Raw genomic sequence first — 10,714 nt, 5'->3', positions numbered from 1 at the left:
AATCTGAGGTCCGAGAAACACAAGATTGTTCAGGATCTCACAGTTTTATATTCCAGAAGCTGTAAATGCTTCCCACTTACGTAAAAGCAAATACTTTTCTCATTGTGAGTTTTGTGTTTCTAGCAGCCTTACATACTCTACATGCCAGAAATAATTACTCTCACCATGTTTCTTCTTTGTCTATGGGTATAATCCATTTCACTAGTTACTCAAAACATGTTTTCCTATACATCATGCTAGTAACATCTTTTGAACAAGTGTAGATTTAATGCCTGCATAACACTTTCATTTCTAAATAGAAATATTTTGTTCCACTCTCTTTCGAAATAATAATGCCAGAAAAGACATCTACTCTGAATTCTTCTATACCGAATTATTTTTGTGTTCCATTGGCTGCAGGCTAGCTCCCTCAGAAATCAGTCTACCAGGTAGCTTACAGGATCCACTGTAGTGGGCATTTGTTAATGACTCTAGTAATCCTTTTCCTGCCCCTTTCTCCACTGTTCTACATCACAAGGAAGGCCATTTTCCTGCCAGCTAGCTTTTTTTTTTTTTTTTTTTTTTTTTTTCACCAGTCAGCCTCTGAGCAAGTTTACTAATGGTGAAAACTGGAAAAGGGGAGTAAGAGAGAAACAAAAGTATTTCTTCATCTCTTAGGAGAGAGTTAGATACCATGGCAACATCTTTAGCAGTGGCTGTATCATCTCAGCTCGTAACAGAACAGCCCCTCTCTCTGGGATATGATGGTTCCTGGCCAGGAATCTAGCTTCCCTTATAGATTTGTTATCATCATTTCTTCCCTTTGTCCCTGCTCCAGGGTTGTCCTGCTTCCAGCTGCTGTTAATCTCTGGCTTCCCTCACCAACCCTTATTGACTCACCAGCTCTTCTATCACCCATGTAAACAATTCCATGAATTTTATTTCCTCTGTTTGAAACACTTAGTAGTTTCCGTTTCTGGGCTGTTAATGCTTTTACACAGATTAACCCACACTTACTTATTTGACAGGCATTCACAACTACTGCATTATGAATCAAGCTTGTGTAAGGCATTGTAAGAAATCTATGGGTAAGGGTGTCCCTATGGATAAGTACCCATTTTTCCTATCTCTTATGGAAATTATAGTCCAGTATGAAAGGGGGTATTTTATAATAAATTGAGGCTACAATTAATTATTGAAATAATATCTATTTCTCTTTACAATTAATGATCTGATATTATCACTTTTTGGTTCATAAATGGAACATTCTAGCTGTGTCTTTACATGGTGGAAGGGGTAAGTGGTCTTTAATGCCTCATTCATAAGGACATTAATCTCACTTCCCAAAGGGTCTGCCTCCTAATTCCACTACCTTAGAGATTAGCATACAATAAAATAACTCTGGGGAAAGGGAAGGAACACAAACATTCAGAACATAGCACTTACCATTCTTAGTTTTCATGTCACCAATGCTGAATTTTTATCAATACTGACCTATCGCGGTGTAAATAACAATGCCGTTGTTCCTTTCCATGGGTAATTATTTTACCTTGGCTCTTCTTCACAGCTAGGACTCTTAAATAAACCTGTCAAATGCTCCTCTTTCATTGCTCCACTATTTTCTTTTAATTTTCCCTGTCTATTGTTAATAAATATGTGATTGTTTCCACTTTATACAAAGGGCCACTGCTTAATTCCACCTGTGTATGTTTCTGTCTGCTTGATTCTAACTTTGTTTCTCTCTCATACAATGTAAACACATTCAAAGTAACAATTACACAAATTGCTGTACTAACAAAGAACAAGGAATGAGTAGCTGTGGAGTCAGGAAAAGGTTTTTTAAGACTGAGGTCCTGCAAAATGCATAAGATATTTCTAGATTAGTGGTCCTCAAGCTTTTTGGTGTCAGAACAACTTTATGCTCTTAAAAGTAACTGAGGGAGCCAAAATTCTTCTGTTTACATGCATTATATTTACCTATATCTACTATATTGTAAATTAAAACCAAAATTTACAACATATTTTTATTAATTCACTTACAGATAACAATAAAAATCATTGCATGCTAACATTAAAACATATTTTTCTTTTATAAAAAGTTGCAATATTTTCAAATAAATCAGTGATATGAGTTTGAAGAATATAATTATTTTACAATTTTGTGAATCTTCTTAATGTCTGGTTAACACTGCTGGTTTCTCATATCTGCTCTGTATTATATCTGTTGCAGAATATTGTTTTGCTTGACATATGTAAAGAAAGTCCCACCTCATACAGGTGTATAATTGAACAATGGAAAATAATTCTAACAGTGTTTTCAGATAACTAAAAATAGTATTACACTAAAACTCAACTAGTAGTAAGTTCTTACATGTTCGTTGTAATGTGCATTCTGAAACTGTATCAGTAAACTTATTTTACCCGGCCCGTTTCATTAAAATCAATTGGTCTGTCTTGCACTTTGATAGTTTATCTTTAAATCATTATATACCGGTCATTTGAAAAATATTTGTTTGTGGAATTATGCAGAATTAGAATTTCAAAATTTTGACATATTTCATTATACACTATAAAAATCACATCCATTAATATCATTACCAGTATTCTCAGAAGAGTCTTTAACTACTGTGAAACACTCAAGCTCACAGTGGAAAATAGAAGTTTTTCAATATTCAAATTTTCCTATGAAAGCTCAAATGTTATCCTTGGTTGTGTATAACATCAATAATTTGTTTTTTTGAAGGGATAAGGTCACTTTGTTCATTTTCCAGAAAATGTCTGCCAAACTCCCAATTCTGAATAACAATTTTCAGTTATTCCCTTGAGTAAAAATGATGTTCAGATCACAACTCAATTGCACAGTGTTTTGGGAATAACCACTGTTTTTTAATGCCCAGCCTAAGTGCTTTATTTGTATTTCCTCTTTTGTCATACAGAATATTTTTAAGTTGAATAATTGAGTCAAAATTTAATAAAATTTATAATCTTAACAGCCTAATTAAAGACATTCTTAGATAAAATTTTCTTTTTAAAAAAAGCTGTAAGTGCCTGGCTATGAAGACTACAATAATGACTTATGTATTTCTGCATCACTGTCTTGATTGGTGGTGCTGTTTTATCTATCATGGATTGCATAAAATCAGTACCATGTTAGCATACAGAAAAAGACAAATAATGTCATAGTATATTTTGAAAGTATATTTGGCTTCCTGGAACCCTTGAAGGAATCCTAAGAACCCTCAGGGTTCCACGGACCAAACTCTAGATATTGCTGCTCTATACAGAAGCCTGAAGAACATTCTAGCAGAAGTAATTGCATACCTAAAGACTGAAACCACATGTATTTACCAACAGCACCTAGTTAACAAGAGCTTATAATTATAAATAGCATACACGCTGCCCCCATACATGATTATTCTTTATCGTCTCCATGCCATTGTATTCTCAAAAGGGCAGGGTAGATAGTAAGGAGGCTAGAAAGATAAATGGAGAAGATTATGAAGTTTGTTTGCATCCTTTGGTCCACTTTGGTGGGAGAGTCAGCAATGTGCTACCTCGCTCTTACCACTTTCAGTTCATTGTTCTTCGAGATCTGTAGAACTATACAGTCCAATATGATAGCCATTAGCCCAATGCGCTTATTGAAATTAAAATTAAATATACTGAAATAATTTAAAAAGTTCAGTTCCTTCGTTAAACTGGTAATATTTCAAGTGCTCAATATCACATGTGGCTAGTAGCTAGTATACTGGACAGTGCAGATATACAGCATTTCCACCACTACAGAACATTCTATTGGAGAGGGCTGCTGTGGAATATCACACTCATTTTCTTCCTCACAGAAAAATGTATTTCATTCCCCTTATGGTAGTTACCTCCAAATGAAAAATTTTACATAATCTGCCTTATTCATGATACTTTGCTTTGTTTCTATCTGTTATTTTGTTAAATATAAACCCCCATGAGAATGCACTTTCCAATACACTAGACTCACAATTTGTTGATGTTCTATATTTCCAATCTCCTTTACCTCTGTGTTTCTCTTAAATGATCCAGAACTGCTCCATCTCTGAAACTTCATTGTCTCATTTCCAGATCACGTATCCATCTTTTATCTCCCATTTCCTTATGTCCGTCTTACTTGGTATTTGAACTTATTAAGAACAGAGCACAGCCATAGACCTATTTTACATGATCAAGTAACTGCTCTCCCTCTCTCCACAAAGAAAGAATTTTCTGGCCTGGACTCTTGAATGCTATCACTTGAATGGAAACTCTGCCAAGTACCTCAAGTGGCGCCCATGAATAGTATCATCCATGCCAGTTTAATTGTTTTAGGGCCTGCATTTTTTCTTTTCTGTCTGTGCTCTGTCTGATGTTCGCTCTACTTTCATTCTACCCCTTTGAAGTTGAACATACATAAAGAATTTTGAAATATAATCATGACAGTTACTGAAGCCTTTTAATCCTCTTCTCTTCTCCCCACCTACTTGAATTCCTATACTCTGTCTTCTACCCACGTGCCTATAGTAGAATACAGAAAATTGACCATAACTCCTTCCAGTCTGCCATACAACACATACAACTGGTCACTAAGTTTTGCCCTTTCTGCCTTCTAAATGTCCTTCATATCAATTCTCTCCTCTCCAAACCTCTCAAAACAAATTTCCTGGTGGCATTGGGAAGGGGGATTGGTTGACTAGAATTAGAAGTTGTTCCTGGCACAGATGAGGCTCCAGAAGGGTAATCTGGGTTTTTAATGAACTTCCAGAAGTCTTCTAGAAAAAAAGGATATAGAGAGAATTTCAGGTCAGTCATGAGACAACAGGATCAATAATTTGTAAACATGTAGAGGCAAGTTGGAAAGGCATAGCCCACAGCTTCTTGCAGCTGTACAGAAAGAAGAAAATAAGCTATTATAGGCAATGAAAAGAGCATTTTGTGGGGAGATGTTGCAATGAAAAATCCATGCATGATGGTAGCCAACAGTGAACGATGGTGATGGTTGTGTAGAATACAGCAGCTGTCTCAGAGGGAGCAGAAGCCTTGGTATTAAAACTCTTGTTTCTGTCTGTGACGTAAAATTTTGCCAACTTTATCTGCACAAACTCTCAGCACCCAACTTCCTGCCTAAGGCAAAGGAAGACTATGTGTGGAATAGCCATCTCTTCACATCTCCTAATCCCTGTTGCTGAATGGGAGGCTGGTGGCTGAAACAGCTGATTGCGAACTTTTCCAGCAGCACCTGATCCTCTGAGAGATGTTGGGGGAAACCAGGAGTAGGACAAAGCAGTGGAAGACATCCAAAAAATAATCCTTGTCCTTAAATTCTCCATTATCCTTGTTGAGACAGAAGGAAGTAGGTGAAGAATTTTCAGCATCAGAGCAGCTATCGCGCTAACTTCTTAACATGATTCCTATGCTGGTGGTGTGGAGATATGAACTTTACAGGGTCATTTCTGTAGTTTTATTGTTTCTACTATAATACAAACTCCTTGAAGATAGGGTGTATGTCTTAATAATAATTACATACCCTCTGATAACATATTTAATGAAATCTCAGTGTTTGTGATTTACAGAGAATAGTCAAGAGGGCATTCTGTCATCTGTGAGAATACTGATAGAAATTAGTTTAGTAATTAGCTCTCCTATGTGATTTATATTGTATTTTATATTTCCTTCTCTTTTCAAAGTTACTCTCAAGATAATAAAATCTGACATCCACAATGTTTTAACACCAGTAGTGGTTTATAGCATTTATAATATATTTAGTCAAATCTCCTCACTCTCTCTGTAGTCCCATTCATATGTATCACACATCTTTATGTCATAGAAGTACAGAATTAGAAGTCCACAAGAGTCGATTATACTATCCCACACTTTCAGGCAGGCTTGGTCTTGTAAGAACAGAGGCAATATGCAAAGGTTATTACATTTAAGCATTGCTGTGGAAGCTTAGCCTCTGTTGCAACTGAATATATATATATATGTATACATATTTTATATATGGTATATATATGTACTATATAGTATATATAAAAAACTATATATATTTATGTATATAAATATATGTATATATATGTATAGATACACATATATATTTACCAGGTCCATATTTACTAGGAGGTGTTGGCAAAAGATATTTGTTCTACTTTTAAAGACAAAAAGCATTTGAATGGCAAAATTCGAACCTTGATTTTAATTTGAACCTTGATTTTAATTTGAACCTTGATTTTAATGGCAAAATTTGAAGGAAAATTTTACCTTGATGAATTAATGGAGAAAATAGGCCATTTTCTCCATATGTCCATTTGTATGTATGGCAGCCTCATATAACTTTCTAACTCTTCATGCGTTTTCTTTTTCTTTATCATATTGATCAATCCCTGACATCATTTTATATATTCACTTTTTATTGTCTACTTCTTCCATTAGAATAAGCTCTGTGAAGGAAGCACCTTTGCTTTGCTCAAAATTTCCACCATCTGGAATAGCACACATATCTAGTGCTCAAGTCATATTTGAGTGGATGAATGAATACATGACATATAATCACTTTTCTTCAAAGACAAGAGTAGTTTTTTTTTTACAAAAAAAGTCTTCCATATGACAAAAATTACATCAAACACTTTATGCATATTTTCTTCAATGCCAATAAAAACCTTGAAAATTAGACAATATTACATTCATTTTAAAGAAAAGACAACTAATCTCAGAGAAGGTGAGTTGATTGTGAAAAATCAAAAGCTGGTTAGAGGAGGGCTAGTTCTGGCATTACAGCATAAGGATCTCCATGGATCCACTTCCCAGTCAAACTGGCAAACATTATTTTTATAAAACAAACATTTAAGTTTCTAGGGATGTTCTAAGAGCATAGAACAAATGAAGAAATATTTATTAAAGAAAATATACTAAACTTCACTATGGCATTTTAATTAAGCCCCCGCTCCTTTCATCGTCTCTCCCTGGTCTGGAAGAAGGAAACTCCACCCTAGGCTGGTGCAGCCAAGAACAGAGCCGTCTCCATGCAGCTCCCGGCTTATGTTCTAGGGAGGGGAAGGCCCTCATTCCTCATCCTTCCCCCAGATTTCTGATGCTGAGGATGTTTTAGGCAAGTACCACCAAGGGATGGCAGTCTTCTGGGCTCCATTCTTCTGCAAAGCCCCACTGGAGGGATAAAGCCTCTACTTTGGGTATGCCACAGCTAAAACTACTGGACACTGATTGTCCTTCCCCTGGCTCATGTTGTTTTTAAAATTAATTACATTATTATCAAAGCAATTACTATCAACTCCCTTAACTGTTGCTTATGGTATTCGCTGAAAAAAATACTTAGATCAGTTAAATATAACAAAGTTAATTTGAACAACAAAAAAAGATTCTAGAAGCAGGCTGCTTCCAACTGAAGATGGTTCAAAATGCCCGCGCCTGCAACATGAGCAGCAAACTGATGAGTACAATTTGGCCTTTGCCTTATTTGGGCAAAATTTGGCAGCTTTCTGTTTGAGATCAGTGAGACTCGGCTGCCTAATTATAAGGGTATACTACTAGTTAGGTTACAACTTGTTTAACCATCAAGCTAAGGTACAGCTCACTGTGTATGGAGACCACTTTGAGCCAAACTGAATTTAATGTATTTATATCTGCATTTCTAATTAATAGGCTTATACTGTTATTTCACGATTCATCAATATCACAGATGACCCCTTTACTTCTGGCCATGACGGATGATGCTTTAACCTGTCAATACTCTCCTCAACCACATAATCTCTCCAACCTCCTCCTACATAGTTATAACTTGTGCTTTCTTTTTTTTAATAAACCACTAGTCACTGATTACATAACATGATTATGACTATGCAGGCATTGTTTACTGATAAAACAACTAAGTTATGAAATGTATTTTTCCATTCCTGTTTCTCCATTTTTTTCCTGGAATTGATGATTGCCAAATTGATTTATTCACCTTTTAAAAAAAGTCTATCATCTTTTCCAAATTGGAACATTTTTCACCGCATTTATTATTGCCATTTATATACTCAAGTACATTATTTCTATTTTTTCCTCCCTTGATTCTTCAAATCCAATTAAACTCATTTCTTTCTGCACTTGCTATGAATTTGTCCATTTGGGATGTTTCTTTTTCATTGTCTTGGAAATTAGTTTTTTCAGTATCCTTTAATGAGTTGCCTTTTTCCTGGATCCTAAGTCTATCATTTTCTTAATTTAATGCTTCATTTGGCTACAGTACATCCTCTGGAAATGTCCTAAAAATGCGTGCATAGCCGACACATTTTTAGTCCTTGTACTGATGTCTTTATTTTGCTACAACAGGTGAATAAGAATTAACCTGGAATTCTAGCATAGAAATAATTTTTCCTCAGAATTTGGATGACATTTATATGCTATCTTTTAGATTCTGAGGTTGAATACGTATTGCCAGTGTGTATGATATTGATATTTCTTGAAATATCTTAGTGAGTCTTTTTGTTTTTTTTAGTGTTTAACACTGTCTCTAACATATTGTATTTTATTTTTCAAAATTATATAATGTAAGAACAAGCAATAGTTTTTAAAATTAAGCCCCAAATAGATGACTTCAATCCCTTCTAGTTTATCCCAGAGTATCTTACAATTTTTTTTTTTTTTTTTTTTTTTGAGATGGAGTCTTGCTCTGTCGCCCAGGCTGGAGTGCAGTGGCACGATCTTGGCTCACTGCGACCTCTGCTTCCTGGGTTCAAGCGATTCTTCTGCCTCCACCTCCTGATTAGCTGAGATTACAGGCATCGACCACCACGCCTGGATAATTTTTGTATTTTTTTTTATATATACCTTAAGTTCTGGGATACATGTGCAGAACGTGCAGGTTTGTTACATAGGTACATATGTGCCATGGTGGTTTGCTGCACCCATCAACCTGTCATCTAAATTAGGTATTTCTCCTATAGCTGTTCCTCCCCTTGCCCCCCACCCTGGGACAGCCCTGGTGTGTGATGTTCCCCTCCCTGTGCCCATATGTTCTCATTGTTCAACTCCCACTTATGAATGAGAACATGTGGTGTTTGGTTTTCTGTTCCTGTGTTAGTTTGCTGAGAATGATGGTTTCCAGTTTCATCCATGTCCCTGCAAAGGACATTAACTCATTCTGAAGACATATGTCTTTAGTTTCAATATTTTTTTTTTGTATAAGCCGTGTTAGTATTTTTCCATCCTTTTTTTCTGTTACTAAAAATTTCATATTTCATATGTTGGTTTTCTCGGATTGGTCCTGACCCACTTTCTTATTTTAAATATTTTGATATATACTCAAATTTCTAGGTAATTTCTCTGATTTTATTTTCCAAAACTTCTATTGATATTTTTCTTATGTATTTAATTAATTAATTTATTATTTTGTTGTTATTGAGACAGGGTCTCACTCTGTCACCCAGACTGGAGTGCAGTGGCACAATCTTGGCTCAGGGCAACCTCCGCCTCCTAGGCTCAAGCGATTCTCCTGCCTCAGTCTCCTGAGTAGCTGGGATTACAGGTGTGCACCACTATTGCCTGGCTAATTTTGGTATTTTTAGTAGAAACGGGGTTTCACCATGTTGGCCAGGCTGGTCTTGAACTCCTGACCTCAAGTGATCCACCCACCTCAGCCTCCCGAAGTGTTGGGATTACAGGCGTGAGCCACAGCACCTGGCCTCTCATGTATTTTAAATTCTTAGAATCATGTTTTTGCTCGCTGATTTTTATTTTTCCTTAGAATTCTTCTCTAGTTTCATAAATGAACTTTATATCTCTATGATGATATCTAGAGCTGTACTCTAGCTGTACTTTATGCTTTTTACTTCTTAATATCTGTTTTGGTCTCTGTCTTTCATGTAGGAGGCTTCCTTCAAATGGATGGTAATTTTTATCTGTCTACTCACATTCAAGAGTGAAGTAGTAAAAAGTGGCTAGCTACTCTGAATACAAATGTACTTTGTTGTCTTTTGCATTTTTATTCAAAGTGTGACTCATGGACCAGCAGAAATGCAGAAGTATTAGAAATGCTAAATCTGAGGCCACACCCCAGACCTCATCAACTGAAGTATGTATTCTAGTAAGACCTCAGGTTCTTGCTATGTGCACATTCAAGTTTGAGATGCAGTGATTTAGTTCATTTCACTATAATGATCATAAAATCAGGCTTTTCATTATCCCTATCTTATTTATCAATATTAGTAGGTATTTCTTCCCTGGGACCCTTTAGTTTCTGTCATTTTCTTGATTTAATAATCTTTTCATTTTGAGGGGATGGTGGTGGCAAGCAGTGCATGCTGGCTTCCGGATTCTGGGAATTAAGGTAGTAATGGACTCCAAAGATCTACAGAACTTTACTTTTGACCTATCCCTGTTTTAGTTCCACATATTCCTTGCACTTTGTCGATTTGATAGCTCTGAGCTTTTAGCTTTTCTTGAGTTATTTAGGGCAAATTGCCTTACTTGTCCTTTTATGCCTCCCTGAAAGTTCTTTGGTTTTAACTTCCTCCATTTTGTTAAGTCATTTATGATTCTCCATTCTATTATGTTATCTGTGCTCCAGTTCTTTTTCTTCGATGTAATAAAGCCATTGCAAAAACTCATTTACTGTCATTCAATTGAGTATTTGAAAACAGAACACATAAACACCAATGGTCGATGAGGGACCTAATTTTGAAGCAGTGGAGGAGTGAGTGTTGGAGTAAGAAGGCTCTGAATAAGAAGAGAG

The 10,714-nt window shown here is 35.8% G+C and overlaps 1 pseudogene; it reads left to right on the top strand.

Moving 5' to 3' along the window:
- The first annotated feature begins 5,413 nt into the window (after positions 1-5,413).
- On the top strand, positions 5,414-5,519 carry LOC115832065 (annotated as a pseudogene).
- Positions 5,520-10,714: the final 5,195 nt, after the last annotated feature.

Source organism: Nomascus leucogenys, chromosome 2 (genome assembly GCF_006542625.1).
Source record: "Nomascus leucogenys isolate Asia chromosome 2, Asia_NLE_v1, whole genome shotgun sequence".
NCBI lineage: Eukaryota > Metazoa > Chordata > Mammalia > Primates > Hylobatidae > Nomascus > Nomascus leucogenys.
This window is presented reverse-complemented; position numbering and strand designations above follow the sequence as displayed.